At 44.0% G+C, this 20,550-nt stretch overlaps 1 protein-coding gene and 1 long non-coding RNA gene across 5 annotated transcripts in view; both read left to right on the top strand.

Annotated features, from left to right (window-relative positions):
- The first annotated feature begins 3,049 nt into the window (after positions 1-3,049).
- LOC128607082 (uncharacterized) lies at positions 3,050-4,439 on the top strand. The gene is made up of 3 exons (XR_008385794.1): positions 3,050-3,172; positions 3,269-3,316; positions 4,413-4,439. It is a non-coding gene; the product is annotated as an uncharacterized LOC128607082 (long non-coding RNA).
- A 15,553-nt stretch (positions 4,440-19,992) lies between these two features.
- Positions 19,993-20,550, top strand: part of veph1 (ventricular zone expressed PH domain-containing 1) — a 91,807-nt gene continuing 91,249 nt past the window's right edge. For all 4 annotated transcript variants that reach the window (XM_053623706.1, XM_053623704.1, XM_053623707.1 and 1 more), the window contains exon 1: positions 19,993-20,114. The gene's annotated coding sequence lies outside the window, so the exon portion shown is untranslated. The remainder of the gene's footprint in view (positions 20,115-20,550) is intronic.

Below are 20,550 nucleotides of genomic sequence, written 5' to 3'. Positions count from 1 at the left end.
AACCTGAGAGGAATGAAGTATTAAGGGACAGAGGTAGTACTGTAATGAGTCCGTACAATCACATCATGAGATACGAGTTAACAGTGCTTGGACCCCTAAATATATTAGCATTGATTTATTATACGAGCGTAATAACTTTGGGTGGTGATTTCTGCCACTCTAGCAAAATGAAGGAAAAAAAAAATAGGCACAGTACCCCGTGCATGCTTCACAGACCCCCTGGGGATCGCGGGATCCGCTGGGCTAGACCTTTAAACATAAGCCTTTAAACATAAAAAAGCAGGGATAGAAAATGCAGGCGGTTTCGTGGTTAGTACGCTTGCCTCGGACCTCCGGGGTTGAGTGCTCGAATCCCACCTCTGACCTCTGACCTCTGTGCATGTAGCTTTGGGGGTTTCTTCTTTGTTACTCCAGCTTCCTCCCACAGTCCAAAGACACCCGCTGCACACTGACTGGCATTTTCAAATTGTCTGTAGTGTGTGAATGTGTGTGTGATTGTGTCCTGCGGTGGGTTGGCACCCCGTCCAGGGTGTCCCCCGCCTCGTGCCCTGAGTTCCCTGGGACAGGCTCCAGGCTCCCCATGACAAGGATGGATTATTGTTATATCTTGTAATACCTTTCTTTAGTAAACTAACAGCATCAAAATAATACACGTACAAATATAATTCCAGTTTGGTTCCTCTGCCTCTCTAATTCATCCTCTCTAAAAATGCCTCGACAGCCATCATAAACAAGCCCAAACCCTCTGAAACCATCAGCCAAGACTCCTCTTACTGATTCAGTTTTCCTTTTTACCTTTACCTACAACATTTTTGTGTTTCTCCTGCGCAAGCACATCCACTGTCTCTCAGGAATGTCCTGATTAGTTGAATCAGGAGAGTCGGAGCAGGGAAAACGCTGATCTTCAGGTTCTCCAGGAGCCCGGAAACATCTGGCTCTGGCTCGTAACACTTTTCCTAATTTACTCAAAGTCTCTAAAATGTCATCGTTCGAGTCGGTCAAATGAAGAAACGCGCGTTTACGGAGCGACCGTTTGTTTTATCCTGTACAAAAGGCACTTAATGATAATTGTGTGTGAAAGAGGAAGAGAATAATGAACCTTGTTCTGAAAGCGTTTTCTCACCAAACGCTTTTCGTTCATTTTCTGTAAAATTACAGCAGGTGAGCGAAGCACTAATGTTACTCGTGCTTGAACATTATTTTCCTTTTGCTTTACAAAATATAAATCGTTAGCAGCTGAATGTGGGTCTGATTACTGAATTGCCGACTGATTATTTTAATAGTCGGACTGTACGGCTCAATCAGAGAAGGTCACGACTGTTCGGTCTGGAGACAAAAGCGAGGCAAACATTTATAAATGTTCATGTTGGGTTTTAAGACTATTTTGCAAGTTTACTGGAACAGAGCAACCAAACTAATTTCCCTATTAACGAAAATACAAAGAAACATAAGCTCAACGGGAGAATTCTGTAGGCAGCAGATACTCGCTGATGTCAGCCATGCTGCCAAATAAACCAAGGACCAAACGTACGCTAAGGCAGGGGTTCCCAAACTTTTCCAGGGCAAGGCCCCCCCAAATGGCATTAACATTTGACCGAGGCCCCCCTTCTGCAAGATGTCTTTAAAACACATTAAAAATACAGACTTCTGAATATATCCCCCCTTTTTTTTATTAGTAATTACATCTTACATCTTTCCATTACATTGCATTAGGAATTGATTGTGTGTGTGTGTGTGTGTGGCTGTCTGAGAGTGAGAATTTATTTTTCACACCGAATTGTTGAGGCCCCCTGGTGGCCCCCAAGGGCGCTGCGGCCCCCACTTTGAAAACCTCTGCACTAAGGAACCGCCTACTGTCGGATATTATTGGCAACCATCAGAATGTGTTTAATATCATGGTCCTCGTTGTAAAAACAGACGGTGGAGACATTTTAATTGCCCATGACGTTAAATAGTCACATCTCCGTCCTCTCGCGTGATCAGTCGAGTCTCTTTGATAAAAGTGTGACATTGTGCTGGATGAGATTTCAATGGCTGTAGACAGACAGCTCTGATTACAGAGAGATTTGTGGCTCTGACCCTGCTGTTAACCTGAGAGTTAGACGGGAGGTTCTGTCCTTAGTCCCGAAATACTGGAATATCAGCGTGCTGTTAACGCTGAGGAGGATTTATTGGATTAGGATTCAGGGTTCTGCTGTGTAGCCATTAAACACATGGTACAGTGTCTGTAAAGTGTCACATGTTACATGTTTATAGAAGAATTTCTAACAGGAACTTAACGAAGTCAGACAATCTACGTCCGGATTTCTGTACACGAGTTAAACTGAACGGATTAAAGAGTTGTGAGAGTGATCTCACTCCGTATCTCAGCTCACATATTTTGATGCGAGTCTAAATCGTGGTTATCCCCCTGTTTGATTGATTGCTCCTTTAAAGGCGGTCAGAGCGTCACCGCTTTCGTATTGTTCCCAGCGTGTTTGTAATTTGTCTGGGTACGGGACATTAAGTCCGCATCATCAGGGCTCCGTGTTACATTAATCTGGTGCTCTGTGTGTGTGTGAGTGTGTGTGTGTGAGTGTGTGTGAGTGTGTGTGGATTTATTAACTCCAGAGTAAGGCTTTGTGTGTTTAAAAGGCCGAGCTGGCTGTTCTGTTTGCTGTTTCATGATGAACAGAACCAGATTCTGCAGTTTAGGACCCGAGAACAGCTTTTTGTCTATTTAATCAAATTATTTTCCATTCTGAGTCTCTCTTTCTCTCTCTCTCTCTCTCTCCCTCTCCCACTCCCCCCTCTCTCTCCCTCTCCCACTCTCTCCCCGCTCTCTCTCTCTCTCTCTCCACCTCTCCCACTCTCCCGCCTCTCTCTCCCTCTCTCTCTCTCTATCTCTCTCTCACGCTCTCTCCCTCCCTCTCTCTCTCTCTCTTTCACACACACACACTCTCTCCCTCCCTCCCTCCCTCTCTCTCTCTCCCCCTCCCTCTCACTTTCTCTCTCCCTCCCTCTCCCTCGCTCTCTCTCTCTCTCTCTCTCTCTCTCTCTCTCTCTCTCTCCCTCTCTCTCTCTCTCTCTGTTATTTGGGATTTCTGCCTAATTGCTTGCCATTTTTAAATGTTTGCGGTCTGCAGGAACAGACAGTGACGGACGTCATCGGATTGACCTTTAATCGGAGAAGGTCCTTTCAGTGTCTCCGACTCCAGAAGTGATGTGTGAAATCTCAGAATCTTCTGACTGAATATTAACCTCACGTGAACCTCATGTGTGTCCACAGATTGCCGAGATCCTGGCCAAGACCAGACCCTCCGTCCTCCTCACGCTGGTAAATCCCACCATTCTCATTCCTCTGTTTAGTAGAACAAGATTCGATACATATAAGGTCAGAGTCACCACAGTATTATCTTTATATCATCATGAAGCCACTTAATCCTAAAAAATCCTAAAAAAACAGCAACAGAGAAACAGAGAGTAATTGAGTCTTGCATTTTACCTGTTGTTCAGTTTGTTTGGATTAAAAACGAAGGTACATCTGCTTTCACCTCAAATTTAATACCAAAGTAGAAAGTAGCTTGGAGTGAATTAATGCAATAGACATGTTTCCATGGCAACCGCTTGCCGTTCAGGTCCATGTCATAGCATGAGACGATTTATTTTTTCAACATTAGATGTGTTGATATAGCTCAAGACAGTGTTTTATTCCTTAGTGTTGCTGTACAACTGTTAAAAGTCTAGGCACGTTTTTGTCCGGATATCCTGTGTGAAATGGTTTCTCCTGTACTTCCTTAAAGGAAAAAAAACACACACACACACACACACTCTCACACACACTAAACCCCGCTAGAATAAGCTAGTTGAGAAGATTGATGTCCACTTTGACAGAATGGATGTGACCTACAAATCTCTGTCTGCCTCAAGGCCGTACATTTCCCACGCTTTCTAACATGAATAGCTCCAATTTAGCACTAAACCGTCATTCTGCACCATCAACATCAACGTCCCGGCTCCGGCGTCTCCCGCACACTCAGAACGAACGAGGGAACGCTCCTTTTCTCCGTCTGATCAGACGGATTGGATTCAATTGAGGGGTTTTCAACAGCAATAATGGGTTTGGATAATGAGGCACTTGAACGTAGCCTTGAGAGTCTCTCATTCGTGCTCCTCCTCACATTCTGTTACTCTCTCTCTCTCTCTCTCTCTCTCTCTCTCCCTCTCTCTCTCCCCCTCTCTCTCTCTCTCTCACTCTCTCTCTCCCTCTCTCTCCCCCCCTCTCTCTCTCCCTCTCTCTCTCTCTCCCCCTCTCTCTCTCTCCCCCTCTCTCTCTCTCTCTCACTCTCTCTCTCCCTCTCTCTCCCCCCCTCTCTCTCTCCCTCTCTCTCTCTCTCCCCCTCTCTCTCTCTCTCTCTCTCTGTCTCATACAGCGAGGCTTGAACACCGACAGTGGCAGTATCTCCCGTGAAGCATCCTTTGAAGGAATCAGCCAGTGAGTTTCCAAAACAGAAGTAAAGTGCTGCAGTGGAAGAAAAAAAACAACAGCATCTCGTTATTCTGAGGAAAAAAAAAAAACATCTCATTTTTACAACAAAAACTTATTATTATTCTGTGGAGAAAAGCATCTCATTGTGAGAAACATTCTACTACTACAAGAAAAGCATCTCGTTATTACGAGAGAACTGCTCGTTATTGTGAGAAAAGTAGGGCCGAGATGTTTTCTCATAATCACAAGATTGTGTTCCCTTTCAAAGGAAACTTCATGTTGCGTTAAATGAACGCTGTGGGAAGCGCCCTCGCGCGTGACTGGTATCTGAAGCTTGTGTAACATCATGCCTATTTACAGGCCTGCCGTGATCAGGTGACATGGCAATTAAACGACACCTGTGAACCCCACCGTCAGCCTTATTATCTTCAGCGAAAGACTGCATGTCGGTTTTTTGTGTAACGAAAACAAAAAGACGCCTCATTTCCTCTCTATCTTTCTCAAAATCTCTGGACTTTTCTATCCCTTTAACAAAAAGAGAAGAAAAAAAAAAGAATGAGTGAGAGAGAAAAATATGAGTGAGAGAATTCAGGAATTGTGTTACGCCTTGCTCCCATTTCATCATGGGGATTAGTGCACACTTTCTGTGTGAAGTGTCTTGGGTTGGAGCATGCCATGGCAGCCCTCAAGAGGTCTGACTATGCGCATTGTGAACGCCTTACATTAGGCAGCTCCCCTCGCGACTTGCTCTCTTCTCGGAAACCGAAGCGAGTTGGGTTTCAGAGCCTCGCGGAGCTGGGCCGGCCACTGCCGAGGCAGCTAGCCATCTCAGGTCCGGGGGATCTCATATGGATCTGGAAGAGGAGCCGGAGACGAGCGCTGCTCTATCTCTTGCTCTGTCTTCCGGGTCCGGCTCTCCACTGGATTTTGGAGCTCGCTTTGCAAAAAAAAAAAAACGAAAAAAAAACCACACAAAAATAAAAAATAATAATTCCTCTCTGACACCGAGGAGCCAGAAGGATGTGCCAAAAACTGAGAGCAGCATATAAACAGCTGCTTGAAGTTATTACTGAGGCTGGATGAGCCTTTTTCTCCCCAGTGAAAGTAAATCCCTCACACTGCAGAAACTACCCTTTCTTCCAGAAGTGCATGACAAAATATCAGGCTTCTGGGGGAAAACCATGCATAAGCCATATTTATAACCCCACGATGTCGGATTATTCGGCCACTGTGGGAATGAACGGCATGGTTATTTAGCTATGCTGAAGGTGGAGGAGGCACTTGTGAGCTACCTCTCTCCATCGACGGCAGGTAATTTAGGGGGGCCGGCTTTGCCATCCAAGCCATGTAAGGCCACCCTGGCATTGGTGGGCAAGGCCTATGCAGTAGTAGTCTCACTTGTGGGTCACTGCAGACAATGGCAGTGTTGCAGGCCTACCAAGCGGACCTGCTGTGTGAGCTCAACATACGGCAGCATTCAGCCAGTTCCTTCCCTGTTGTGTTGAGTTCACCCGGGCATCCACGATTGGAGCCCAGGCCAGCGCTAGTGCAAAGAAGGCGAGTACGGCAGCCCGCCAACCCCCGCAGACAGCCAGGGGAACCGGGCTGCCACAGTCACAGCCTGCTACTAGGCCTGATCTGAGAATGGTCATGAAGGCCAAGAAAAGTTGATGTCACAAAAGACCATCTAACAGCGTGGAAACTACTGACAAATGTGTCTTCATGGGTTCTGTCTACCATAGAAAAGGGTTACCGGGTCCAGTTCAGAGCTCGAGCCCCCGGTTCAGAGGTGTGCTCACCACAGTAGTCAGCACAGACCAGAGCCCGACGTTAGCGCAGGAAGTTAGATACCTCTTGGACAAAGGGGCCATAGAACATGTACCCCGTTCCCTGAGGAGGTTTTCCCTGGATCTTGGCATCCCCTCCATTCTCTATGAGAGACTGTTGGAGCTTATGGCAGCAGCAGCCATCATCATACCATTTAGCCTATTACACAGGAGACCTCAGTGGTGGCTGAGAAGAGTAATCAGTGTCACGTGGCGATGCCTACATGGTCTGAGAATTTGGAAGTGTCCTGGGTTTTCTAGCCTGGGGTCAAACTCTAGGGGTGTCTCCTTAGCGCAAGATGGTAATGACAGACACCTCCCTCATGGGCTGGAGTGCGGTCTTAGACGGCTATCCAGCTCACGGTCTCTGGAGCGGCCCTCATCTGGAGTGGCATATAAATTGCCTAGAAATGGGGGCCATATTTCTAGCACTGAAATTCTTTCTTCCTTAATTGAGAGGTCACCATTTGTTTACAGACAACATAGTGGTGGTCTCATATATCGACCACCAGGGAGGACTATGTTCGCGCCCCTTGTTCAGGCAGGTGCAATTAATTTTTCTATGGGCAGAGGGAAGGTTTTGTCAGTGAGTGCAATGTACATTCTGGAATGTGGGGGCAGACATCCTGTTTATGCAGGGGCTGAGGCCTATGGGTTGGTGGCTCCATCCACAAGTGGGGGAGTCCATATGGCGGAGGTTTGGCCAAGCGGGAGTGGATGTGTTTTGGATGTGCTGTGGTTTGCCCTCACTCATCCCACACAATTAGAGCTGGACACCATGGTGTACATGTGGCTGAGGTCACATCTATATGCTTTTGCCTCGATCACTCTGCTCCCACAAGTTCTAGCGAGAGTTCGCCAAGACTGTCTATGTCTGCTGCTAAATCACCTTATTGGCCAGCTCAAATATGGTTCTCATAGACAATATCCCTGCTAGACGGCACTCCTTCGGAGATTCCCATCCACAGGGATCTACTGTCTCAAGCTGGAAGGCTGATTTATCACCCTCGGCCGAAAATATGGAAACTGTGGGTCTGGCCCCTGAGGGGCACCAGCTCATAGATTCTGGTCTCATAACTGAGCTTGTAGAGACCATGTAGAATGCTAGAACGCCATCCATGACGAAATTGTATGCGCTCAAGTGGCAACTTTTTGTCTCGTGGTGTGAGTAACGTCAGCTAGACCCACCGAACTGCGCAATAGCTACAGTCCTGGAGTTCTTACAAGGATGTTTCTCAGCGGGGTTGGCTCCTCCTACAATCAGGGTCTACATGGCTGCCATTTCAGCCAGCCACACCCCTATAGATGGAGCCTCTGTGGGGCAACATCCTCTAACTTTGAAGGATATGCGTGGTGTCAGGCGGCTGAGGCACATCTGCAGGCCACGCATACCTTCCTGGGACCTTTCTGCGGTCCTGGAAGGTCTGCCAGGTGCCGCATTTAAGCCCTTAGTGTCAGCCTCTGAGAAGCTTCTGACTCTAAAGGTAGCTCTTCTGCTGGCCCTGACATCTCTCAAGCGAGTAGGAGATCTACATGCTCTCTGTTGCCCCTTTCTGCCTTGACATTACCCCTGGATTAGCCAAGGCCTTCCTGTATCCTAGGCCCGATTATATTCCTAAAGTGCCTACATCTGCTGCCCAGCCTGTAGTATTGCAGGCTTTCTGCCCTCCTCCGTTCCTCACACTGGAACAAGAGACATTGCACCGACTGTGTCCAGTAAGGGCTCTCTGTACTTACGTCTACCACTCCGGCCAGTGGCGTAAGTCAGAGCAGCTGCTGGTCGGCTTTGGCGGCGACAGCAGAGGTCATGCTGTGTTGAAACAACGCATCTTTAATTGGATAGTGGAAGCTATCTCTATCGCTTATGAGGCGTACGGTTTCACTACGCCTCTGGGCATAAGGGCTCATTCCACTAGGGGGGTCACCTCCTCGAAGGCTTTGTCCAAATGAGTATCCTTACAGGATGTGTGTGCTGTGGCAGGGTGGTCTACGCCGCACGCATTCACTCGATTTTACAGCCTGGACATACATTCCGGTCTGGGCTCGAGTGTTTTGCAGTGACCCTCGGGCTCGGGTCATTTTGAACAGGCTCTACCCTCAGTATGACGGAGTGGGTATTCTCGTTCCCACCGCGTTCAGCTAACGCAATGTGAAGTTCCATTTGAAAGGGAACGTTTGGGTTAAACATTCCCTGTTCCCTGAGAAGGGAACGAGACGTTGCGTAGATTTGTCATACCGGGGCATGCCTGTGAATTGCGACTTCGCTTCAGATAATAGAGGCTGATGGCGCGGTTCACATGTGTCATTTATATATCACACGACGTGCTTAACTGCCACGTCACCTGATCCCGGCAGGCCTATAAATAGGCATGATGTTACACAAGCTTCAAATACCGGTCACACGCGAGGGCGCTTCCCACAGCGTTCAGCTAACGCAAAGTCTCGTTCCCTTCTCAGGGAACACGGTTACATGCGTAACCCAGACCATTTTTTTTTCTCACATCGCAGCACTGCACTTGTCCGACATTGTACACGTTTTTTTTATTTTCAGTCTTTTTCCTGAGAGGTTTTGATACAACATTAAATAAACAACATTCCTCCTGTTTCCTGGACAGCTGACAAGTTTTAATTAATGAATGAATTATCTGTAACAGAGCAGTGTGAAGAGTTTAGAAAGTAATTCAGAAGACTTCTGTGAGACTAATAAATTAATCTGATAAGTGCTTTCTATTTCATCAGTTATCTTCACACAACGACGCTTCTGTGGGTCGCTTCTGAAGATACAGATCTTCTGCGGGTCTTTTCTTTGATGTCGGACAGATTCAGAAGATGAAATGGCCATAATCTCTCGAAATTAAACTGCAGTTCAGTAAATCAGTAGATCTATGAGACAGAATTGGATGAGAACATTCCTGAGGCTTTGATTGAAGATGAATCGCTCGGCTCTCGCTGGCGTTTCATGTGAAGAAGCAGAAGTTCTTAAATCCGGGATCCTGATTACTCATTTTTAATGCAATCTAATGAACATGGTTTCATTATCACACTAAAAGACACGGAAATGAAACTTTCTAATAAAGCCGTAATGTCTTACAGAATGTGTTTTTGATCATCTTTTATTTAATATTGGAGATGTGGAAGAATGATTATTATGCACACCTTTTGATATTTGACGATACCACTGAGTCTGACGCGATACGATTCGATGTATTAACCTTATTGATAGGTGACCAACTTTGATCAGAATCTGAGGTAATTTGTGAATTACACAATTATTTACACAATTATTTATTTTAAAAGGATGAATTGTTTTTTACGTACCAGTCCTTTTGATATAAGAAGCTTTGAGCCACAGTGTCAGTAGCTTTTATCATCTCTCTCAATAGTCCTTGAAAACATTTTGCATCACCACAATCATGCATCATTATAATCGCTATATTTTTACAGAGGATAATCCACTATGAGTAATAAAGAGTAATGGGTCTTCTCCCCATTGGACATGCCGAAACACCTCCCCAGGGAGGTATGCAGGAGGCATCCCAGCTAGCGACTCTACATTGAGTTCCCTCCAAACGTCTGAGCTCCTCACCTTATCTGTAAGGGTGAGCCCAGACACCCTGCAAAGGAAGCTAATTTCCACTGCTTTTATCCGCAACCTCATTCTTTCGGTCAGTACCCAAAGCTTGTGACCATAGATGAGGGTTGGGACATAAACTGACCAGTACATTGACATCTTCGGCTTTCGGCTCAATTCTCTCTTCACCACGATGGACTGGTACAACGTCCACATAACTGCTGATGCTGCACCAATCCGTCTATCAATATCCCTCGCCACTCTACCCTCACTCGTGAACAAGACCCAGAGATACTTAAATTCCTCTGCTTGAGGCAGTATCTCATTTCCAGCCTGAAGGGAACAACTCAAACTTTTCTGACTGAGAACCATGGCCTCAGATTTGGAGGTGCTGACCCTCATCCCGGACGCATCACTCTCAGCTACAAACTGCCCCAGAGCACGCTGGATGTCACTGCTCGATGAAGCCAACAGGACCACACTGCCTGTAAATAACAGAGATGTGATCTTGAGGTCACCAAACCAGACCCCCTCCATCCCTTGGATGTACTTAGAAATTCTGTCCATGAAACTCATAAACAAAATTGGAGACAAAGGACAGCCCCGGTGGAGCCCAACGTGCACCGGGAACATGTTGGTAATACAGACCAGACTCTTGCTCCGGTTGTACAGGGTTCTAATGACCCGTAATAACAGGTATAGTACCCCATACTCCCTAAGCACCCTCCACAGGATCACATGAAGGACACGGTCATAAGCCTTTTCCAAATCCACAAAACACATGTAGACTGTTTGGGCAAACTCCCATGAACCTTCCATGATCTTTTTAAGGGTAAAGAGCTGGTCCATTGTTTCACAGCTAGGACGGAATCCACAATGCTCCTTCTGAATCCGAGGTTTGATTAATGTCTGGACCCTCCTCTCCAGTATCCTGGCATAGATTTTCCCAGGGAGTGTGATACCCCTAAAGTTGGAACACACCCTCCGGCGCCCCTTTTTAAAAATAGGGACCACCACCCCACACAACCTCCACACAATGTTGAAAAGTCATGATAGTCAAGACATCCCAATAATATCAATAGCCTTCAGGAACTCAGGAGCCCTGTCACTAAGGAGTTGCTTAACTACCTCATCTTCTTCTCTTGGATTTAGCCTGTAATTTGAAACGATGATCCAGCTGTGCTTTAAATTCCAATTAACCACGTCAGAAGATGTTCGGGAATCGGATTAGGAAACTTGTCACGCTCGTTTTTTTTCTTTTTGTGAGACTTTGATAAAAAGTCGAAACGTAGACGGCTCGGCTTGCTTTCTTGGCGAGCGGAACGTCTTTAATCAGGGATGGTGAGTCTTACTGCGTGTCGGCGTCTTTTTTCTGATGAACTCCGTCTCATCAGCACACAAAAGATATGCAAATGAAGTATTCGAATAAAGCTTTAGCGTGTTCTGCTGCTTTGATGCTGGTCGTGTTCTATAAAACGTGTTTGCGCTGAGGGGAGAAATGAAGTTGGGTGGCCAGCGCAGAGCCTGAGCGAAGTTTCTGAACACGCTGTGTAAACAACGCTTTACCCGGGCGTCTCAGATGTCAACACATAAAGCTTTCCGAGCGTATCTGACTATCTAAACCGCCTCGCACGTATTTCCCACGCTGCTAATTTGGAGCCGAGACGCTCTGTTCTACCCGAGACCGAGCCCAGAAGACGTCAACAAGCACACGGACACGAGCAGCCTCTCCCCAGATAATTCTGCAGAAGCTTTCCACGACAGGACTCTCGTTCTTTCTCTCCCTCTCTCCCTCTTTCATTTCCTCTCTGTGTCAGAGTAATGGGTTGCGTGCCCGGCTGGCTGCTCTCTGCATTACTCTCGCTCCAACATTACAGCTGCACTCAGCCCACACCTTCCCTCCATCCCTCCTCCCCTTCTTCCCTCCTTCCCTACATTCCTCCTTCCCTACAGTCCTCCATCCCTTCTTCCCTACATCCCTCCATCTCTCCTTCCCTGCATCCTTCAATTCCTCCATCTCTCCATCCCTCCCTCCCTGTGATGTATGATAGGCATGAAGTTTATACTTTATTTATTTACAGTGGCATCCAATGACACTAAAGGTTCCATCATTTCCATAAAGGTGCTAAGGTCAAAATGAGCCGCAACAAGCACTGGAGAAAGAAGAAGGTTGTAGCAGTTTTGCATTTGCATAAATTTAATTCATCCAAGTTGTCCTTATACGGTATGTAGGAAGTACAACGCGAATGGACGCAAACTTTCTCGCTGCTCGCTATCCCACAATTCGCTCGTGCGTCGTTTCGCTTCCCTGTTAGAAATAAATGGGTGCGAAATTTCGGGTGAAGAATTCACAGTGGACACGTAGTGGACCGAAACCTGTTTGTGGCTCTTGTGAACAGTGATGGTACCAGGATGTTTCCTCCCCAAAAGCTGGTTGCCTCTGCCAGGAGGTTCAAGCTTGATCATAGATAGCTTTCAACAAGATGATGTGCGATACATATTTTCAAACGTGACACAGAAATGGGTAAGAAAAATACACAGTGGTTGTTTTGCAATTATCACTTCAGTCTCATGCGGTCTGAAATGAGGTCTTATCTTAATGAAGGTGCCAGTCATTTTGGAAGGCACTGTAAGTACAATAGCAGCGGAAATGCGTACAGAATGGGCGCTGATGTGTTAAAAAAAAGCTAAATGTCATACATTAATTAATACATCCATGCATTTTCTATACCGCTTATCCTTCAGGGTTGCAGGAAACCTGGAGACTATCCCAGTGATCACGGGGCACAAGGCGGGGTACACCCTGGACAGGGTGCCAATCCATCACAGAGTACAATCACATGCACATTCACACACCCATTCACAACCTATGAACACATTGGACATGTCAGTGTCTTTGGACTGGGGGAGGAAACCGGAGTACCCTGACGAAACCCCCGCAGCACCGGGAGAACATGCAAACTCCACAGACACAGGGCAGCGGTGGGAATCGAACCCCCGACCCTGGCGGTGTGAGGCGAATGCGCTAACCACTAAGGGCCCACATTAATTAATACATATCAAATGAAATTAACTATATGTTCTTCACTAATCACATAGCAAATAAAGACACCGTTTGAGTCATTATAAGTGATGTTCACACACATAAACGTTGGAATAGAAACAGCTCCGGTGTTGTGCGTTTGTGTTTTTTGTCGTTTTTTATGCACTGAGTAACTTTTTTTTTGTTCCTGTGTTAACGGTGTAAAAGAGTCTCACATTTCCTCCATCACAGGCTTTAGAGAAAGCTAAAAATAAACCCTACACGTCTGGAGATAATTTAAGAGCTCACGGCTCGGCTCTTCGAGCTGTCGGATATTTAACAAAGTGAAAATGACAACGTGATAATGTTTTATCCCCAGATGCTACAGGTGTTTTCGGTTACGTCTGCGTCGTTGGAAATCACGTGCACTCTCTGTTTTGTTTTGCTTTTTCTTTTCTTTCTTTTTGAGCGTTCATCTGAAAGTTTTTGGACATATCCAAAACCACACACTAGCCTTCTAATTAGGTGTCCAGATCTTCAATTGTTTCTTTCACACTCACACTTCACTCAAGTTTCAGGTTTCTTTCAGTCTGAGCACCCTACTTTGAGAGCTTTAATGTAGCACAGTACCTCCAACTCCGTATCTGTCTTAATCAGACGACTGCAGAGGAAAAACTCTTACGGCTTACAAGTTACAGCTTTAAAAGCGTCGGACCGGAGACCGAAAAAGACGGAGATCCCTTCCATAAATGTTATATACGTGTCTATTTATAGAAAACGTCACGAGAAGAAAACAGCAATGCCTCATTTTCTTCATTAACTGCGTTTCATCAGTGGTCAGTGTGGAGGAGGAGGAGGAGGTTGAGAACGCCGCTCCTGGTGAACACTGACACTACCGGGGTGTCAGGAAACGCGGTGTTAGTTTTGTCTCTTCGTGTCATTAGGTGATGTGAAAAATGAGCCCATATGAGAATTGTCTCCTCCTCCTCCTTCTCCTCCTTTTGAGTTTTTCCTTCATCTCTCAGCGGACGTTCAGTCAAAATCTATAACGCGGGTGTGTATCTCAGCATGCGGCCTGGCAGAGGAGACCGTGTTCCGGTAGCATCCCGCCGCAAGCTCCCAGGACAGAATCAAGTTTCAATTCCGCTCTCAGCCTCCATGCAGCTCGGGCCCTGAGAAAGGCCCGTCATTTACAAAGACACTTTTTTCCCCTTCGCAGCTTGAACGTTCTCGTACGCGTTACATCGCACGTCCCTGCTGAGACCTGCGGCATAACAAGCCGTCCTCTGTTCTCCTGTCTTCTGTCATCCTGTCTGCTCCTCTCCCGTGAAGAACCTCATGTGCAGAGCTCATGACATTACCGCCAAGAGTTTCTTTTCAGCTCTGAAACGACGTACGCTAACACGTAGGTGCAGCACTAGGATATAAAATAATTTGATAGACCAAATAAAAAAGTCCAATCTGTTTTTTTTCTGTCAGTACGGCCGAGTGAAATGAGGCTACGTCTGATCTTGATCCTGTCTGATGTTTCCCAGCTCTCAGAGGCACTCGGGCGTTTGATCAGCTTCACCTCAACGTGAACACAGGAAAATAAAAGACGACTTTCGTATCTCAACGATCTTCTTACACCACATTCATGCAGAAGATTTTTAAGATCTTCAGACAGGTTTCTTTTGTATGGAAGTATAATAGTGCCAAATTTCCTCAGGGCAAAACGGCATGTTGAATTACATAAATCGAATTTAAAACATATCACGATAACAATACTCGAATTTTTCTGCCCAGCGATTTGACACTAATCGGAAAAAAAACAACACAGCAATACCAATGCTTGAATTAGTTTCCTCTGCGATTCATTGGGTTTGTATATTTTGATTGAAAACAAAATTCCAGCATTCAAAATTCAATGCACACGTTTTCACCTTCCTAAAATACAGTTCTAAAATATTCAGGTGTTAAAAATACCATCTTCATTATTCATCAGGTAATATTTCAACACATTATTTTTCAACCTCACAAATTCAGGCTGCAAAAATCCAGGTCTTGAAATTCAAATCTTTACATCCGGGTCTCACAGGAAGAGCGATGGATTGCCGATACTATTGTAACACGTTACTCTGGGCCGGCCCCCTAGTGGTGGGATTGTGCAGACACGCCACAAGAGAAGATGAACCTAGCGGACTGGCATAAACTTGGAGTGACGTATTTGCGGATATGCGGAAATTAAGGGACCGTCTCTAAAGTTACCTACGACATTGTTATACACGTTTCTAACTTCAATAGCATTTGAAGGGAATGACTTACAGTCATATAACCCACTGTAATGTGTTCATCTAGGTGTCAGCTATAACGCATACCTGTCAGTGTTTTTATTCAATTTATGCAATTCAACATGCTATTTTGCCTTGAGGACATTTGGCACTATTACTTTTTTATGTCCATCGATCCCGTTTAAAAACTAAGCGGGGGGTGGTGGAGCTTTTTCGGTCACCGCCCCTCGTTTATGGAATAAATCGCCACTGGATATCCTCCTTTGCACCTATTATCGTTTTTAAAAAGAGGCTGAAAGCGTATCTCTTCTCCCAGGTGATTTAATCTCATTTTTTACTATTGTCTATCACCAGTCTCGATTTGGTTTTATTCTGTTTTATTCTGTTCAGCACTTTGGTCAGCTTTTGGTGTGTTTAAATGTGCTGTGGAAATACAATTTACTTACTTACTTACTTACTTACTTTAAAGCATGGAAGTGGCTAGAAGTGGCTCGGACCTACTTTTTTATTTATTTATTTATTTTTGACTTTTTTATGAAGTTTGCTTCTGATCTGTGCCGGTGTGTTTCTTTTGGCCAAATGCGAATGTTTCACTCACTAATCGCACACGGCCGAGAGGTTTTGATTCTATTAAAAATGATTCATGAACTGTTTCGGTTATGCGACTGTGTTTATTGAGAATGTTTATTGAGAATTCTGGATTCTGGTTGGGTTTAAGGAGAATCAAGACTAAGAAGATGTTTATTAACATTTATGGAAGGAGTCTCCAGTTTTAGTGATTAGTAACAGTCAGAGGTAAAGCTGTGACTTACTGATATCTTCAGGATGGAGGATGTTCTTGGACGGTAACATGACATACAGTATTTTTTAAATATTTTTTTGGCCTTATTAACGTCAGAGGAGCCTAGTGAGGGAATAACTCCTCCGCAAAATTAAATGTAACCAAAAATGGATAAAAAGTGCGTTGTTCTTAAAAAAAAAAATCATTGAAAATTGTTGTGGTATAAAAAGAATAAAACGCCACAGTGTTGTAGCAGTAACTCAGCTTCATTACATCTCAGTATCACGGATTATTCCACTATAACAGCACGACACCAGAACTTTCTGGAGCCGAATTAACCAGCATTTCTTGTGTGTTATCTACAGCATCATCACGGTCTCTCTCCCTCGCTCTGTATCCGTCTCTTTAACTCTCTCTGTGTTGCTCTCTCGCTGCTCGTAGCTCTGCGCCGTGTATCTCTGGATGATTCCCCTTATCCTTGCTCGTGCCTGACAGCCGAGCCTTTCTGCCTTTTGTAGTTATTTATATTCAGCCGTGGAGTCGGGAGAGTCATCAGACACGTTGGGAAAGCTCGACCGACTCGTGTTTTATATACGACTCGGCTTTTCTTCACTCTCCGTCTTCATGTTTTTGAGCATCTGCTGCATAAACATGAAGTTTCAGTCTCGAATCCTTTTCTACTGCTCCTGGAGGAAATGCAGCGGGTTTGTGTCTAATCACATTTTTAATAATATATACTCTTTTTTTTTTTCATTTATCACAAAACTTTTCACTTCTTGAACTCTTCAAACTGTGAAAGAGATCTGTTTGTCATGTTCTTTTACATTAAATCCATTTCCAGCGGTTTGCTCTTAACCTGTGGAAGAGGGAGTGCTGACCTCATCAGGATAAACTTCATCACCGATCCGGCGTTATTTAATCGCTACCTCAAACTGGCGTCTCGCTTCTGGAGAAATGTTTCCCAGATGTTTCTCACAAAATGGAGGTGTAGAAGAAACAAGACAACAATCAAAAAAATATCCATTTAATAAAAAGTTGAGTGAAATTCAATATCCTAACTTCCATCCCTCTATTTAACTTTTTTTTTTTGCGTAGAGGGATGCGTAGCTCAAAGCGTCGTCTAGGTTACGATGTATTACTTATGTATCTTTATTTCTTATAAATGTAGATGTGTCATGTTTATATCTCTGCCTGTGTAACTCATTTAAAACAATAGAGTTTGAAACATAAACAGCGCCCCCTGTTGGAAAAGGCCCCAAACCCTCTGCCTCCTCAGGATCGTCTACGAAATACATCCAGTCATTTAAAACTGTAATGAATTATTGTTGAGTCGATTCTCAGTTTACTCAGGAAGTGTTTCCTCTGTCCTGTTTTGCATTATCTGTGCTTTTTTTCACTTCCTTTTATGACCTGAACATAATGATGCAATGACACAACAATATCATAAAAGCAGGAAGTTTCCCATTACAACACGTTTTTACAGACTCGAGGTCTATAGAAATGTAATAGAAAAGACAAATATAGGAGTGTGTCAGGTCGTGTATTTAGCAGTAAAACAGCTCCCCCTGGTGGCTGAAGCATGAAGCTCTCAAAATAACATTTCTATAAAATGTTAAGCATAAAAGTAAAATACATTTTAAAGTACATAACAACATTTAGGTATCAGGTTATACGGCTATAATGAAAGTTTGTATTTGTTCATTTATATTTTAATAAGTTAAAATAAGTTAAAGTTAATTTGTTTCCCATCAAACCAGGTGTTTGTGTGTGTTGAGTTCTTCATCAGGAGGAAACAATATCCTAGACTGACTCAGGATCTTCATGGTGATGTCCGTGTGATAATTTGCTGTGTGATATGGACCGACATGCACCACCTGGCTGACCTGGAGGAGCTGGTGAAGGTCGGCATCCTGCACGGGAACGAGGAGGACATGCTGAAAGGTCGTGTATCATGGCTGACCCTGCACTCTGATCCTAACAAGCTGGAATGCGCAAAGAAAAGAAATTCACTGTACCGTAATATGCACTACAGTATATGTGCTTCTTCTCCAAACTACAAATTACAATTTCTCTTCACTGCAACTGAGAAACCCAAACTGTTCCAGGATGATGACGCCCCTGTGCACAAAGCGAGCTCCATGAAACATGGTGTGTGAAGGTTGGAAGAAGGTAGAAGAATTCGAGTGTCCTGCACAGAGCCCTGACCTCAACCCTACTGAACACCTTTAGGATGAACCGGAGCCTCCTCGACATCCCGAATTCAGTACCTGACCTCAACCTCACAAACGCTCTTGTAGCTGAATGAACACAAATTCCCACAGCCACGCCCCAAAATCTAGTGGAAAGCCTTCCCAGAAGAGTGGAGCGCATTATAACAGCAAAGGCGGGATAAATCTGGAACGGGATGATCAACAAGCACATATGAGTGTGATAGTCAGGTGTCCACATGCTTCTTTGTTTTGTTACAGACAAAAAAGGTGCCATTATAGGATGTTTCCATATACACGCCGTGCTCTGTAATTAGCCTTTAGTTGCATCGGTTAACGGAACGTGTGCCCCGTTGATTTTTGGCGATTTGGAATAATAATATGAGCACTGTGTGTTCCTGAATACAGTGGCATACCCTATTTCAGCAGAGAAATAAAAGTCATTAAGTGTCTTAATATACATTTGACAAATACAGAGCTTGTATTTAACACAGCAGTGTTTACATGTTATTCTACTTTTTTCCACTAGAGGTCAGTGTTGCAGCACAAAAAAACTGAGCAGCTACATTATCCTCCTGCCAAAAACCTAAATCACAGCGAATTCTCAAAGAAAATCGGTCTAATATTTGGATTTTTAACATTTTTTTCCTATTATTTCTGAATCTATTTAGACATCAGAATACAGTGTGGTATTTACAGAAGAGATGCTATTAGCTATTGATTATTTTATGCCTTTAAGGTGGTCAACTAATGGAAAATACCTAAAAGAAAGAATCAAATGCTCTCAGGAAGATAAATACGTTAATAATCATCATAATAAACCTAATAATATATTTATACTGTACTGAAATGGATAAAAATGATATAAGTTAGTACTGCTATATGTCTAGGAAGCTGTTAGCCATTGATACCTGTGTAAAAAAAAAAAAAGGCTGATAAGTAGATTCCAAAGCAGTCAGGTGGATTAAAAAAAAAGGATCAGTTATTACAGATATGCCTCAGAGGCTGTTAATTTATTCCAAAATCCCTGCAAGACTAATTCCAATCCTGCAATTTTAATCTGGTGTGTGTATATATATATAGCCTCTTAGGCAGGAGAACTGTTCAAGTCGGGCGTGATGCCTTTCAGTCCTCATTTAGGACCAAAGCAGCCCTTTACAGAAAAATCACACAAACTCATCATGGTTTATATATACAAAGAGAGAGAGACAGAGAGAGCGCCTACACATGTTATGTTTCACACATTCTTCTCTTTCTCTTCTCTTTCCCTCTCATCCATCCAGTGAGGCTTTACATCAAGCACAGTTTAGCATCCAATCATTTCCAATCACGTTCATCCTCTCATGCTACACAAATGTAGTTAGCTCTAGAGCTGTTCATGTGTGTTTGAATATCTGGACCTACCTCAGTAAAATAGTTCAGTATGACGGAGTAAACAAAGACTGGTTTAAATTGAGGCGTGTCTATCTAATTTGAAGAAAAAAAAAGAGTGTTGAAGTAAATGTAGCTACATTTTTTAAATGTTACATGGTAACTAAGTGTGCTTAGTTTGCTTTGATAATATATTTAAAAGTAACAACTTTCTGTCTTTGACGTTTTCACATTTTTAAGCGGAATACTTCCACTTTTAATGATTATTATTGTTGTTGTTGCCTATTCCTTCACTTAAGATTAATGTCTCTGTAGGTTGTGTTAGTTGGGTTCATCTTGATTAAGTTTTGCAGATGAATCGTGTGCACCTGTTGCGAGCTGCACTATTGATAGCGGCCACACGGTGTCGCAGTGAGCTCCGTTCATATCTCAGTGCAGAGAAAAATAAACCTCGCTCTGTAGGAGAAGTTCTAACAGCAGGGCTGGTGCAGTGGTTTGGGGATATTATTTAAAATGAAATAAATGAATAAATACTACTAAAAAGCTGAATTTCTTCGCGTTGTGATTTATATTCGGACCTGCATGCGGGGGAAAAGCGGTGAGTGATACTTTAAAGCTTTTAACTCTTATTAAAGACTTGAAACAGGTGCGTTTTAACAGTGTAAAGTCTCTCGTCCTTCATCAGAAATAAAAGAATGTTTTGGTCAACATTTCTACGCGTTTAGTGGAAACTTCTAGAGCCAGTTACTGAATGGCAGGAGAAATAAAAAGCTGCGTGTTTTCATGTGGTTTTGTTTGCTACAATGTTCGAGATGAAACACTTCACCCGAAACTTACAATAAAACTCATACACACATCAACTACACACACTCTCAACTCATTTCTTTACACAAACACACTTTCCAGTGTTGTAACATCTCCAGCTCTGTTCAGGGGAAAGTATGTGCGCATTAGTGCGTGCTCCAAAACGGTCCGTCGATGACGTCATGGTCTCATTTGCATGTTCATAGTTCGTCATGGTTATCTGCCAGTCA

The sequence above is a fragment of the Ictalurus furcatus genome, chromosome 4 (genome assembly GCF_023375685.1).
Source record: "Ictalurus furcatus strain D&B chromosome 4, Billie_1.0, whole genome shotgun sequence".
NCBI lineage: Eukaryota > Metazoa > Chordata > Actinopteri > Siluriformes > Ictaluridae > Ictalurus > Ictalurus furcatus.
Note: the sequence above shows the minus strand (reverse complement) of the source record. Positions and strands in the feature narration are given on the sequence as shown.